General features: G+C 40.9%; 1 protein-coding gene across 2 annotated transcripts in view; it reads left to right on the forward strand.

Annotated features, from left to right (window-relative positions):
• The first annotated feature begins 1,565 nt into the window (after nucleotides 1–1,565).
• Nucleotides 1,566–16,217, forward strand: part of ZNF300 (zinc finger protein 300) — a 141,682-nt gene continuing 127,030 nt past the window's right edge. For both annotated transcript variants that reach the window (XR_012128845.1, XR_012128847.1), the window contains exon 1: nucleotides 1,566–1,954. The gene's annotated coding sequence lies outside the window, so the exon portion shown is untranslated. The remainder of the gene's footprint in view (nucleotides 1,955–16,217) is intronic.

The following is a 16,217-nucleotide window of genomic DNA, read 5'->3' on the forward strand; positions in this document are numbered from 1 at the left end:
TTCCATTTCAGACAGTTAGCTCCAGGGCCTGACCTCTTTGCACCACAGCCCAGAGAGGAGAGGGCACTTGCCCAAAGTCACAGAGCAATTCACACAATGACCCCTGGACATGAAGCCACTGGAAGAGCCAGACTAAGGGCAAGGCTTAACTGTCTTGGTTAAACTGTCCTGGCCTTCCCATTCTACATACTCCCTCCACCCCTAAATCCTATGGGTTGTTTACTAAAAGCAAAGAAACCTAAGGTGTGGCCTTGTGGGACAGTGCCAAGGCTGGCCTGGCTAGGCTGGCCCCACAGTGGTCAGGCCTCTTCAGGGCTAAGCCTGGTTTCCTCCTGCAGCCACCCAGGCAGTAGAAACTCAGTCGGAGTGGGTGGAAGTGCACAGGGTGGAGGTGTGGTCAGGACAGAAGCAGGAGAACAGGGAAAAGGGCAGGGGCTGGGATTAAGGGGAAAGTACGGGGTGGAGGGGACAAAGGGAAAGACAGGCGTGTTTTAAATACCCATTGTGGGTGCCAAACACCGTCCTATATATCCTGCAAGGAGAGCACCATTATCCCCATTTTACAAGGGCAAGAATTACCTGCCCAAAGTTATCAGGTGTGTTATTGTGAAAATGTATCTTCTTTCCATTACACAAGGAAGGAAAGGAGTGATAGGAGGGGACAGGAGAGGAAAAAGAAAGAGAAGAGCCACAGGTGGGGAGACAGGAGAAGGCAGCGAGGTGGCAATGGTGGCAGTGGGGGCGGGGGTGGGGAGGGGAGCCTGGCACTCCGCTCAGCAAGGGCATCAGGCCCAGAGCTGTCATCGTATCCCAGAAGGCTCACTGGGACAATGTTTATAAGAAATCTCAGCATTCAGAGGAGTATGACCTCCCAGCCTGTTTGTTCCTGCCCCGTGACTGCTTAGGGCTATAAACAGCCTGTTTACTGACCCCAGGAGACTGGCTCCTCTGCAGCTGAGCCTTATCTCATAGAAGGGGCCAGCATGGAGAGCAGGGGTGCCTGGCCAAGGGTTTCCAGACTGGGAGGAGCAGCTACTAGGAAGCTGTGATTCTTAACTAGCTGGGCCAAAAGAAGCCACAGAGAGCATGCACTCTGTCTTCCTCCACCCTCTTGCAGACTTGTTCAAGGCTGCAAAGTGGGTTAATGGTCCCTAGAAGCCCTTGACCTAATGGTTGCCACTTTAAGGGAATTAAGGCTTGATTCATCTCATTGTTTTCCATAATGACCCCCATTATTAGAGCACTGTGGTGAAATCAACTGAAACAATGCCATAAAGACACTTGTCAAGCTGAACCCTCCCTGAGCACTGGAGAAGTTCCCTAGCTTGGTGCCTCACACAGCCCCAATGCCCACCCCACACAATCCAATCCCTTAGGACAAACCCACACAGTGAGATACACTCAACCCCCACACACCAAGCCTCAGCTGTGAAATCAGAGTAATAATAGTACTCACCTACTAGGACTTTGGAAGGATTAAATGGGATACTTTCTATGAGGTTAAGCCCTGTGCCTGGCACCTCTATGTGCTCGACCAGCATTAGCTTCATCTATGCAGGGTGTCCTGTGAGAAATTTCATAAGTGGCCCCCCACAGCAATGTTTCTAAAAGTGACCTGGAGTGAGAATATTTTTGAATGAATGGGGGGCAGGCATTTTCTGGGGCTGGAATGGGAAGAAGTACATTTCATAGGCAGCTTGAAAAATTGGAATGAGAACAAGAATGCTGTGGAGTTTCTGGGAAAAGGAGGGCATGTCCAAAAGCAAGAATTGGATGAAAAGTCTTAGGATATTTACAACTCAGAAAAGAGCAGAACAAACACCATTTCATTCCCAGGCAAGTGGTGGGACATGGTGACCTTTCAAGGACACAGGAGCTGGTGGCTGTAATTGAAAGGTGTTGAAAACTGGCTGTGCTCACAAGGCTCATCCTGCTGGCCACCTCTGCAGAGTTGGTGAGTAGAGTGCATCGTCCCTCCACCTTGCACTTCCAGAAACTTCTCCCAGTGTTCCAGTAATACTGCCCTACCCAGAATCTTGGAATATGACCCTGTCTCTTCCACTCTCTCTTATTCCATCGAATCTATTTATTCTCTAATGTAGTTTGAGTATTTTTATTGCCATAAGTAGTATATGATTGCTCCCAAATGTAAAATTAGAACTTGACAACTAAGGCTAAAATTTGTTTCACCCTACTGTTCCCCATTTTTGTCACAACTAGCAGTATGTTTATCCTTCATGACTAGCAATATGTTTATCCTTCCAGCATCTTGTCTGTGCACACACACATTCTTTAAAACACATATGTGACAGCATTTTTTGGTTTGGCTTTTCTTCTTTTTTTAAAGCATTATTATGCTTTATTATCGTGCAACTTGCTTTTCTCATGTGTTGTATGTTTTGGAGATCTGTCCAAGCTAGTATTTTTAATCTACTTAATTGTTGACCATTGCACAATTCGGCTGTTCTACGGTTTATTTACTTGCTCCTCCCCTCATCCAGCCTTCACTGCTTGCAAACAGTACTGCTGTGAGCGTCCTTCACTCACCTTCTTGCACACATGTGATTGTATTTCTCTACAACAGAAATCTGGCAGCAGAATTACAGGTTATCAGGATATGAACATCTCCTGCTAAATCTAAGTATAGAGTCTCCCTGGCAAGCTCCCAAGGTCATTTCTTGATTCTCAGGTACCACATCTAAATCACCAGCTTCCTACTTAATAAGTCCCCACTGAACATCTCCACCTAGAGGTCCCCTCAGTCTCTCAATCCATGTAAGGAAAGCGACCTCATCTCTTCCCTCCCGCAGCCCCTCTCCTGGTATGCACACTTACATTCTCCCAGTTGCCCAAACACTGAAACCTTAATCATAGTTCTCTTGGGTAGGATTATTTTAACAATCCCTGACTAGTCTCCTTGTATCCTAATGCAAGGCACCAAATTAATCTTCATGAAGCACAGGTGACAGAGGACCTAGTCTCCCATACAGGGTCTGGCCTCTCATCATGGCTGTGGGTCAGGATGGACAGGACCGGGAAGATGACCAGGAGCCCAGACTCATCCACTGGAGCACATCTGCTTGGCCAGCTCAGTCAAACAAAGGAACCTTATTTCTGTGTTGTGGGCTCAAGTACCAAGTAAGAAACTGGGAAGCATTAAAAATATCACAAGAGAACCCTGGCTTTGGCAGCAGAGAACCTGGATTCAGATTGTGGCTCCACTCGTTCTAGTGGTTTCTTTCCGGTTCCTCTCCGGATACAGAATACGGTAGGATCTCTTTGGCTTGTTACTCACCGACTTCTCAGTTTTCTCCCTGTAGTTTCTGTCTCCAGATTCCTCATCTTTCACACCCCTTGCTCCCAAATGTAACTGTGTTTCCTGCCTCCAAGACTTTTTTTCTTGTTTCCTTTCCTAGAAGTGTCTCTCTGATCTCTGCCTGTTGAAGGTCTATCATCTCTTCTAAGTCCTGCCAAATAGAGCTTAAGGATGTGGGTTCCAGTGTTCTGCCGCAAGTAGCCAGTTTCTTAACCTTTCTGACCATCAGTTTTCTTCCCTGTGAGAAGGATATAATATCTTCCACATTTATGGAGAACTTTTAATGAGATCGTGCATGTAAACCACTTAACATAGTGCCTCTTACAGAGTAGATGCTAATAAACCTTAGCTCTTCCTGTTATCACACCTCTTTAATAAAAGCATGCCCAGCCTCACAGCAAAGTGACTTTCCTGCTTTCCTGGGCTCTCTCCATTCTGTTGGGCATTACTCTTATAGTTATTTATGTGTGAATCTGTCCTCAAACCTGATAATAACCACTGAGGTGCACGGTTCCTCTTATTTATTTCTGTATAATTTCCCAGCACAGTGCCTAGAACTGAACTGAATATAGGGCGAATGCTGTGAGGTCAGTTTTGGAAGGCCAGCACAATGAAGAGTCAGCTGTGTATAGTAAGAAGACAGCTTTGAATACCCCTTGGCACTCACTGGTCTGTGAGAATCTGTACGTGTCACTTACTCTCCCATCCCCAGTTTGTTTATCCATAAAATGGAGAAAATACTAACACCTAGCTTACGAGGTTAGGGTAAGTTTATGTATGCCAAAGACCTTTCTAGTTGTTTTTTGCTTTTTTAACCACTTAGCTTGTTTTCTCACAGTAACCTGCTTCCCCCTTGTGGATAAAATACAAATCACATATTAAATTCAGTCAATATAAATAATCCAGGATCCAGAGTATTACTTACATTAGTAAGAAATTGAAAACAAGCCAGGTCTCCGTATAGGAATCTGGCTGAATATATTATGGCGCACCCACCTAGGGGATGTTATCGAGCCATTTGAATATGATGAAGTAGATGTCGTCATGTGCTGCTAAGTGAAACCCTACCTGTAAACATATAAACTATGCCCATTTTTATAAATATTTATATGAGAGGATAATACATTAAATATTAATAATATTTAGGCTGGTGGTGAAATTCAGTTGCTTTTCACTTTCTTCTTTATAGTTGTATGTCAGAATTTTTAACGATAAGCATGTATGACTGCTATGAGAAAAATTTAGCTCCTTTAATTGTGGGGGAAGCTACCAGTAAAATTAGTTAGCTGTTGTGACAGGCCAATCTGAGTCAAGAGTGCTCTAAGTTATAGATTTTAAAAATATTTGCTCCAGTACAGTGTATGCACATACACAGTAAACTAATGTTGAACTCAACCCAGCATAACATGGACCTCGTTGAGAGGCAGCATTAACAGACATTCATCTGCTCCTTGGGCCTGCTCCACACAGAGGGCCCTGGGTGGAAGAAGGTGGGAACAGCAAGCCAAGGAGAAGAGAGGATCCTGGGCTGGAGGTCTGGGGGCATCTCAGAAGTGAGCCAGTGGGAACTGTGTGTCCACTGCCCTTGGCCAGGCTGACATGGAGTACTGAATCTGGCCCAGATGCAGTCTGACCCACAACCTACACAAAACCCTAGAACATCACAGGCCCACCTGGAGACACTGACAGGTGGGATGCAATCTGCCCTCCAGGGCTCACGGTCTAGACTCGGGGAGCGCCTAAGTGTGAGGAGGTCAGATGTATTTAGTGTGGAAGATTAACAGCACCTTTGGAGCTCAGGGGACAGAAAGAAGCCACTGAGTCAGGGGGTTGGGGAAGTTCCTGGAGGAGGCAGCAAATTCGTTGGATACATATTTGTTCAGTGTTTACTCAGCATTTCTCAAGGATTCGGCACCTGGGACCACTTAATGGACATCCAGAGCTTGTGAAGACCATACATTTGAGGTTTTAATCACTACTTAAAACAAACTTTAAATTATTAAAAAAGTAATACTCTCATTTCAGCAGGAGGGATGGTGTTTTGTTCAGTTTTTATCCAGGGTGTGTATATATGTGGCTGCACAAGGGAGGGTTGGTTCTATTTGCAGTTGCTTTGTTTCTTTTTCTTTCTGCTGTACTAGAAAGTCTGAACTTAAAACCACAGTCATCAGTTACAGTGGAAAACAATATGTTGGTAAAAAATTAAACGTAGAATTACCATATGATCCAGAATTCCACTTTCAGGTGTACACCTGAAAAAGTTGGAAACAGAGACTCAAAACTTGTACTCAGAACCACTGAGCTCTACTACCTCCCCAAGTATCCGAAGACCTTTTAAAACTCAAATGACAAAAACTGATCCCATTAGCACAGAGGGCACATGAATGTCATAAATGACAGTTACATTCAGGTACCTGGGTAGAACGGCCATTTATACAGTCATGAAAATATGGGGCAAACTTTAAAAGCAGGTGCTTGGTGACTTCACTGAAAACATTTATGAATCTATAAGACTTTCATGGCTTGTAGGTATTATCTTGATTTCTCAATGTTCTGGACAGAAGGAAAGGGCAGGATGACACTGTGTCATGCCAATGGGTTTCAGCCCCAGGCAAGTTCACTATGGATTCAATGGGACCAAAGAAAATGACAGCAAAATGTTCTTGGGGTGAAAGGGTTAGACCCAACTTTATTTCCAGGTGGCAGGTCAGTCACTAGAATCCCATTCACTCAGAGCGAGTCTGCATGCAGCAAGCCAGTCTCTGCCTCTGGGACCCTTTGCCCACACAGCCATCCCACACAGCTGTCCTCTGGGCCCCTCTGTCCGCACAGCCATCCTCCAGGCCTCTCTGCACAGTCGTCTGGCACAGCCATCCTCTGGGCCTCTGTCCTCGGCGCTGCCACCACTCCAGCCTCTGCTCTGCCCTCCTGCAGCCTTGCAGCCCTGCCACCGTGTTGTGCCCAGAGCACTGGGTGGAGCTCTTTTTATAGAGTCAACAGCCATGTATTGCCCACAGGTGTGCAGTGAGCTAGTCAACCACAGCCAGGTGAGAATCCTGGCCACAGGAACTCTCATTTTATCCACACACTGTCCTAAGCTCTCAAGTGTAGGCTAATGCTGCTTCCAAAGTCTGTGATTTAGGACTCAGATCATGTTCCCTGTTTAATGGGGAATGAAGCTGTCCCTGTGCTCCTTCCCAAGTGCTCTTTGGGGCCAGGACTATGGCATCTCCTGGTGCATGGGAAGTAGGTGAGCTCTCATGTGGGGGTCCCCAAGCACTTAAGCACTGGTGTGGAGGAATTAGAGGGCTAGAGCAGGCCAGTACAAAAACCCCTGCTTAAACCAGGCTGCTGTGCAGTGTTCTTCCCTAGCTGGCAATCTCCCCACGGGGCAAAGGTCTGGGGAAATTCAGGGCTTGTTTGGTATCTTCCACCAGGATTCAAAAGGTGAATAAACTTTGTAGAGTAAGTGCACATGTGTTCTCCTCAGCTGCATGGCAGAGAGGTTCTGGGCGGGGATGACAAATGGATGACTGGGCCTTCAGAACACTTGTCCATGCATATACCAGAGATAACTGGAGGGTTATCGGTGAGGTCGTGCTTAACTCCTTTCAGGTTCCCAGACCTGATTCCAATCAGGTGGAGGGGGTGGATGCACACGTAACACCAAGCAGTTCTTGAACAGCAGGGTGTCCAAGAACTCAATTCTGATGCTATCTGCCCAGAGACAGCCTCAGATTCCCCAGGTTAAGGGCTCCGTCCTACAAGACTGCCCTCCGCCCGCAACTCCAGATGCTGGTTGCAAGCCCCAGGCAGTTAATCTGTGCTTCTGATGTACTGGCTACAGATTGGAGGTTCCAATGACTTCCCCCGTAAGTTTGATTAATTTGCTAGAGTGGCTAACAGAACTCAGGAAAACACTTATGTTTACCAGTTTAACAAAGGATACAAGTTAACAGTCAGATGAAGAGATACACAGGGCAAGGTCCCAGATAAAGGACTTTCTATGCCCGTGGAGTTGGGGGCCTGGCTTGGTGGCACGTGGGTGCACTCTGGTTCCCTAAACATTGAAGCTCTCTCTCTGATAGAGAAGAAGAATCCAAGAGAGCAGAAAGCAGTAAGCTCTTCTCAGGGGGTTTTGTGAGGGCTTCATTGCATAGTCATGACTGACTAAATCATTGGCCATTGGCTGGTTCAACCTCCAGCTCCTGCCTTTGGCAGGGTCCAAAAGTCTCTCATTAATATGACAAAACACCCATTTCACTTTTAAGACTCTGCAGTGTTTTCAGAAACTGTGGATAAGACCAAATATACCTGGGAAATATATATTTGGTCATCTGAATGGCCAAATACGTCTTTCGACTCATTATACCACAATGTCATTCCAGTTTGTCCCCCACATGCTTCCAAAGCTTGAATTATGGAACCTAATAGATGGTGATTGAAATGACCATAACCTGAGATTTTCATTCATAGGTGTGTGAGACATCAAGCCTTATCAGAGTCCACAAGTCTCTCCCATTACCTTCTCTTACCTCTGCTGTTTTGATTCTCCTGTACTTTCCTTCACTTTCTTTTAATTTTTTATTAAGGTATTATTGATATACACTCTTATGAAGGTTTCACATGAAAAACAATGTGGCTACTACAGTTACCCATATTATCAAGTCTCCACCCATACCGCAATGCAGTCACTGTCCATCAGTGCAGCAAGGTGTCACAGATCACTATTTACCTTCTCTGTGCTACAGTGTTTTCCCCATGGTCCCCACCACATGTATACTAAGCATAATACCCCTCCATCCCCTTCTCCCTCCCTCCCTCCCCACCAGCTCACCCACACCCCTCTCCTCTGGTAACCACTAGTGACTTCTTGGAGTCTCTGATTCTGCTGCTATTTTGTTCCTTCAGTTTTGCTTCGTTGTTATACTCCAGAAATGAGGGAAATCATTTGGCACTTGTCTTTCTCCACCTGGCTTATTTCACTGAGCATAATACCCTCTAGCTCCATCCATGCTGTTGTAAATGGTAGGATTTGTTTTCTTCTTACGGCTGAATAATATTCCATTGTGTATATGTGCCACCTCTTCTTTATCCATTCATCTACTGAAGGACACTTAAGGTTGCTTCCATATCTTGGCTATTGTAAATAGTGCTGCGATAAACATAGGGGTGCATATGTCTTTTTAAATCTGAGAACTTGTATTCTTTGGGTAAATTCCAAGGAGTGGGGTTCCCAGGTCAAATGGTATTTCTATTTTTAGTGTTTTGAGGAACCTCCTTATTGCTTTCCACAATGGTTGAACTAGCTTACATTCCCACCAGCAGTGTAGGAGGGTTCCCCTTTCTCTGCATCCTCACCAGCATTTGTTGTTTAGTCTTTTCCATGCTGGCCATCCTTACTGGCGTGAGGTGATATTTCACTGTGGTTTTAATTTGCATTTCCCTGATGATTAGTGATGTGGAGCATCTTTTCATGTGCCTGTTGGCCATCTTAATTTCTTCTTTGGAGACTTGTCTCTTCATATCCTCTGCCCATATTTTAATCAGGTTATTTCTTTTTCAGTGTTGAGGCATGTGAGTTCTTCTTATATTTTGGATGTTAATCCCTTGTTGGATATGTCATTTACAAATATATTCTCCTATACTGTAGGATGCTTTTTTGTTCTGTTGATGGTGTTCTTTGCTGTACAGAAGTTTTTAGTTTGATGTACTCACATGAGTTCATTTTTGCTTTTGTTTCCCTTGATTGAGGAGATGCGTTCAGGAAGAAGTTGCTCATGCTTATATTCAGGATATTTTTGCCCATGTTGTCTTCTAAGAGTTTTATGGTTTCATGACTTACATTCAGGTCTTTGATCCATTTTGAGCTTACTTTTGTGTATGGGGTTAAACAATAATCCAGTTTCATTTTCTTGCATGTAGCTGACCAGTTTTGCTAACACCAGTTGTTGAAGAGGCTGTCATTTCCCCATTGTATGTACATAGCTCCCTTATTATATAATAATTGACATATATGGTTGGGTTTATATCAGGGCTCTCCAGTCCTTTCCATTGGTCTGTGCCTCTGCTCTTGTGCCAGTACCAAATTGTCTTGATTACTTTTGTAATAGAGCTTGAAGTCAGGGAGTGTAATCCCCCATCTTTATTCTTCCTTCTCAGGATTGCTTTGGCTATTCGGGGTATTTTGTGGTTCCATATGAATTTTAGAACTATTTGCTCTAGTTCATTGAAGAATGCTGTTGGTATTTTGATAGGAATTGCATTGAATCTGTAGATTACTTTAGGCATGATGACCATTTTAACAATATTAGTTCTTTCTATCCATGAGCACAGGATGTGTTTCCATTTATTGGTATCATTTTTAATTTCTCTCATAAGTGTCTTGTAGTTTTCAGAGTATAGGTCTTTTACTTCCTTGGTTAGGTTTTTTTCCTAGGTATTTTATTCTTTTTGATGCAATTGTGAATGGAATTGTTTTTCTGATTTCTCTTTCTGCAAGTTCATCATTGGTGTATAGGGATGCAACAGATTTCTGTGTATTAATTTGGTATCCTGCAACTTTGCTCAATCCAGATATTAGATCTACTAGTTTTGGAGTGTATTCTTTTGGTTTTTATGTGCAATATCATGTCACCTGTGAACAGTGACAGTTTAACTTCTTCCTTGCCAGTCTGGATGTCCCTTATTTCTTTGGGTTGTCTACTTGATGTGTCTAATTTACCTCCCACAAACCATCTCGATAGTGTATTTTGGAGGGACTGCTATAGATGGAAGTGTTCCTAAGGTTTAATAGCTGTCAACAGAGGTAATAAAACCACAGTAAAGAAAGTAGAACAGATAATTACTAAGCAAATGCAAAATTAAATTAACTATCCCCAAAGTCAATCAAGGGATAGACAAAGAGTACAGGATATGATACCTAATATATAAAGAATGGAGGAGGAAGAAAAAGGAGAAGAAAGCAAAAAAAGAACCTTTAGATTGTGTTTGTAATAGCATATTAAGTGAGTTAAGTTAGACTCCAAAATAGTAAGGAAGTTAACCTTGAACCTTTGGTAACCACGAATCTAAAGCCTGCAATGGCAATAAGTACATACCTATTGATAATCACCCTCAATGTAAATGGACTGAATGCACCAATTAAAAGACACAGAGTCACTGAATGGATAAAAAAACAGGACCCATCTATATGCTGCCTATGAGAGATGCAGTTTAAACCCAAAGACATATGCAGACTAAAAGTGAAGGGATGGAAAAAGATATTTCATGCAAGAAATAGGGAGAAAAAAGCAGGAGTTGAAGTACTTGTATCAGACAAAACAAAGAAAGTCACAATAGATAAAGAAACACTTCAAAACAAAGAAAGTCACAAGAGACAAAGAAGGACATTACATAATGATAAAGGGGTCAATCCAACATGAAGATATAACCATTATAAATATGTATCCACACAACACAGGAGCACCTACATATGTGAAACAAATACTAACAGAATTAAAAAGGGAAATAGAATGCAATGCATTCATTCTAGGAGACTTCAACACTCCACTCATTCTGAAGGACACATCAACCAGACAGAAAATAAGTAAGGAGACAGAGGCACTGAACAACACAATAGAATAGATGGACCTAACAGACATCTACAGAACTCTACACCCAAAAGCAGCAGACTACACATTCTTCTCAAGTGCACATGGAACATTTTCAAGAATAGATCATATATTGACCACAAAAAGAGCCACAGTAAATTAAAAATGATTAAAATTGTACCAACCAATTTCTCAGACCACAAAGGTATGAAACTAGAAATAAATCATGCAAAGAAAGTGAAAAATCCCACAAACAAATGGAGGCTTCACAACATGCTCCTAAATAACCAATGGATCAATGACCAAATAAAAACAGAGATCAAGCAATATATGGAGACAAATGAAAACAATAATTCTACACTGTAAAATCTGTGGGATGCAGCAAAGGCCATGCTAAGAGGAAAGTATATTGCAATACAGGCCTACTTCAGGAAAGAACAATCCCAATAAGCAGTTTAAACTCATAATTAATGAAACTAGAAAAAGAAGAATAAATGAGGCCCAAAGTCAGCAGAAGGAGGGACATAATAAAGATTAGAGCAGAAATAAATAAAATTGAGAAGAATAAAACAATAGAAAGAATTAATGAAAGCAAGAGCTCGTTCTTCAAGAAATAAATAAAATAGATAAACATTGAGCCAGACTTATCAAGAAAAAAAGAGAGTCTATACACATACACAGAATCAGAAACAAGAAAGGAAAAATCACTATAGACACCACAGAAATACAAAGAATTATTAGAGAATATTATGAAAAATTATATACTAACAAACTGGATAACCTACAAAAAATGGACAACTTTCTAGAAAAATACAACCTTCCAAGGCTGACCCAGAAAGAAACAGAAAATCTGAACAGACCAAATACCAGCAATGAAATTGGACTGGTAATCAAAAACCCACCTGAGAACAAAATCCCTGACCAGATGGCTTCACTGCTGAATTTTATCAAACATTTAGTGAAGACCTAATACCCATCCTCCTTAATGTTTTCCAAAGAGTAGAAGAAGAGGGAATACTTCCAAACTAATTCTATGAGGCCATAATCACTCTAATACCAAAACCAGGCAAAGACACCACAAATAAAGAAAATTACAGACCAATATCCCTGATGAACATAGATGCAAAAATACTCAACAAAATATTAGCAAACCGAATTCAAAAAGACATACAAAATATCATCCATCATGATCAGGTGGGATTTATTCCAGGGATGCAAGGATGGTACAACATTTGAAAATCCATCAACATCATCCACCTCATCAACAAAAAGAGGGACAAAAACCACATGATCATCTCCATAGATGCTGAAAAAGCATTTGACAAAATTCAACATCCATGCATGATAAAAACTCTCAACAAAATGGGTATAGAGGACAAGTACCTCAACATAATAAAGGCCATATATGACAAACCCAAAGCCAACCTTATACTTAACAGTGAGAAGCTGAAAGCTTTTCCTTTAAGATTGGGGACAAGACAAGGATGCCCACTCTCCCCACTTCTTTTCAACATAGTACTGGAGGTCCTAGCCATGGCAGACAACACAAAGAAATAAAAGGCATCCAGATTGGCAAGGAAGAAGTTAAACTGCCCATGTTTGCAGATGTCATGATATTGTACATAAAAAACCCTAAAGAATCCACTCTAAAACTACTAGATCTCATATCTGAATTCAGCAAAGTTGCAGTATACAAAATTAATATGCAGAAATCTGTGGCATTCCTGTACACTAAGAATGAACTAGCAGAGAGAGAAATCACAAAAACAATTCCATTCACAATTGCATCAAAAAGAATAAAATACCTAGGAATAAACCTAATCAAGGAGGTGAAAGACTTGTACTCTGAAAACTACAAGACACTCATGGGAGAAATTAAAGAATATACCAATAAATGGAAACACATCCCCTGCTCATGGATAGGAAGAATTAATATCGTCAAAATGGCCATCCTGCCCAAAGCAATCTACAGATTCAATGCATTTCCTATCAAAATACCAACTGCATTCTTCAGTGAACTAGAGCAAATCATTCTAAAATTCATATGGAACCACAAAAGACCCTGAATAGCCAAAGCAATCCTGAGAAGAAAGAATAAAGATGGGGGGCATTATGCTCCCCAACTTCAAGCTCTACTACAAAGCCACAGTAATCAAGACAATTTGGTACTGGCACAAGAACAGACCCATAGACCATTGGAACAGACTAGAGAGCTCTGATATAAACCCAACCATATATATTCAATTAATATATGACAAAGGAGCCATGGACATACAGTGGGGAAATGACAGCCTCTTCAACATTTGGTGTTGGCAAAACTGGACAGCTACATGCAAGAGAATGAAACTGGATTGTTGTTTAACCCCATACACAAGCATAAACTTGAAATGTATCAAGGACCTGTATGTAAGTCAGGAAACCATAAAACTCTTAGAAGACAACATGGGCAAATATCTCCTGAATATAAGCATGAGCAACATCTTACTGAATGCATCTCCTTGAGCAAGGGAAATAAAAGCAAAAATGAACTCATGGTACTCCATCAAACTAAAAAGTTTCTGTAGGGCAAAGGACACCATCAACAGAACAAAAAGGCATCCTACAGTGTGGCAGAATATATTTGTAAATGACTTATCTGACAAGTGGTTAACATCCAAAATATATAAAGAACTTACACACCTCAGCACTGAAAAAGCAAATAACCCAATTAACAAATGGGTTGAGGATATGAAGAGACCATTCTCTGAAGAAGAAATTCAGATGACCAACAGACACATGAAAAGATGCTCTACATCACTAATCATCAGGGAAATGCAAATTAAAACCACAATGAGATATCACCTCATGCCAGTAAGGATGGCCAGCATGGAAAAGACTAAGAATAACAAATGCTGGTGAGGATGTGGAGAAAGAAGAACCCTCCTATATTGATGGTGGGAATGTAAGCTAGTTCAACCATTGTGAAAAGCAGTATGGAAGTTCCTCTAAAAACTAAAAATAGAAATACCATTTGACCCAGAAATCCCACTTCTTGAAATTTACCCAAAGAATACGAGTTCTCAGATTCAAAAAGACATATGCACCCCTATGTTTATCGCAGCACTTTTTACGATAGCCAAGAAATGGAAGCAACCTAAGTGTCCATCAGTAGATGAATGGATAAAGAAGAGGTGGTACATATACACAATGGAATACTATTCATCCATAAGAAAGAAACAAATCCTACCATTTGCAACAACATGGATGGAGCTGGAGGATAATTATGCTCAGTGAAATAAGCCAGGTGGAGAAAGACACGTTCCAAATGATTTCCCTCATTTGTGGAGCATAATAATGAAGCAAAACTGAAGGAACATGTTGGCAGCAGACTTAGAGACTCCAGGAAGGAACTAGTGGTCACCAAAGGGGAGGGATGTGGAACGTCCGGTGGGGAGGTGGGGAGTAGGGGATTTAGGGGTATTATGTTTAGTATACATGTGGTGGGGGATTACAGAAAAACAGTGTAACACAGAGAAGGCAAATAGTGAATCTGCGGCATCTTACTTCACTGATGGACAGTGACTGCAGTGGGGTATGGGTGGGGACTTGATAATATGGGTAACTGTAGTAACCACATTGTTTTTTTCATGTGAAACCTTCATAAGATTGTATATCAATAATACCTTAATAAAAAGCTAAAAAAAACATCGCCTTTAAAATAGGAGCTACTATAAATTCTCTTATTTTTTCTCCATATTTTTGCTATCTGAAAACCCTTACTTGCTATTAACCCTGTTAATTTGGTTTTATCACAAATTAACAAAGTGGTTTAGCTATCTTGGTTCAGAGCTCAGATACGCATAGGAGCCAGTGTAGAAGAGAACCAAGGGTACTCTACCTGGACTTGGAGTTTCAAATGCAAGCATAGGAATTCTCACTGTCTTTCAAACCCTGGACTCAGTGCAGAACAGGAAGGGTTGAGTTTTTATCATGGCTCTTCTGCTCCTTCTCTAAATTCCTTCCTTAACATTCAATGGTCTGTTAAAGGTAATGCATATTCAAATGTGATGTGGAGAAATAGAAATAGTGCCTGCAACAATGCTTCCTTAGTGTCTCCTTTGTGAAAATTGCTATCCTTTGTTCTGAAATACTTATATTTTTTTCATGATTGTTGACTTAGGAAGTTAATGGCTACATGTGGTTGCCTCCTCATCTGCCATTATCATAGTTCCCAAACCAGTGTATGCCCTGGAGCACCACAGAGAACTCACAGAAACAGTGAGATGTTTTTTTCTTTATCTGATCTGACAGTCTTAGCACTTTACTAAGAATATTTAGTTCATTTATGTTTTTTATAATTGCTGACTCTCTGGGGTTTAAATGTATCCTCGTCCTATATTTTTCTATTTTACTCACTGGTTTCATATTCTATTTTGCTCTCCTTTATTGCCTACTGTTATATTATAATCAGTTTTTTATTATTTTGCTTCTGTATGTTAACTTGTTAGTCACTCTTTAGTGACTACCTTGCAGATTACAATTTATATCCTTGATTTATTACAAATATAAATTGTTTTTAATACATCCCAGATAATGCTAGGATCTAATAACTTTTTAATTCCATTTATCCCTCCTGTTTTTTATTATTCTTATATATATTTTAGTTCTTCATGTAGTTTAAACTCTGTGACACTTTATCATCATTATCATCATCATCACTATCATCATAACCATAATCATTTTATATAATCAGTATTCAATTATATCTACCCCAAATGTTTACCCTTTCTCCAACTCTTCATGACTTAATGATATTTGGTGTTTTCATCTGTGATCATCTTCCTTCTTTTGGCCTACTGGCAAAAAATTATCTCACCGTCAGTTTTTGTTGTTTTGAAAAGTCTTTATATTGCCATTTGTAAAGAACTTTGGGGGATATAATTCTAGACAAGCAGTTATAATATTTCAGTTACTCTTAATTCTGTCATACCATTGTTTTCTGGTTTCTGTTATTGCTGCTAAGAAGTTGCACACCAATCCACTGGTAAAAATTTTCTCTGGCTGCTTGGAAGACTTGCTTCTCATCTTTTTATTTTAAGGTTTTATGCTGATGTGCCAGGAATATTTATCTTCTTTGTATTTTTCCTTCTTGAGGTGTACAGAGTTTATTGATCTGTATTTTGATCTTTCATCTTTTGAGATAATCATCTTTATCTCTTCAAATATTGCTTCAGCTTCATTCTCTCTTATTGCTCCTCACAACACTCTAATTACATGTTTTTTAACTTTTTACTATGCCTCACATGTATTTCATACTTTTTTGTATCTCT

The sequence above is a fragment of the Manis javanica genome, chromosome 1 (genome assembly GCF_040802235.1).
Source record: "Manis javanica isolate MJ-LG chromosome 1, MJ_LKY, whole genome shotgun sequence".
In the NCBI taxonomy this organism is placed as follows: Eukaryota; Metazoa; Chordata; class Mammalia; order Pholidota; family Manidae; genus Manis; species Manis javanica.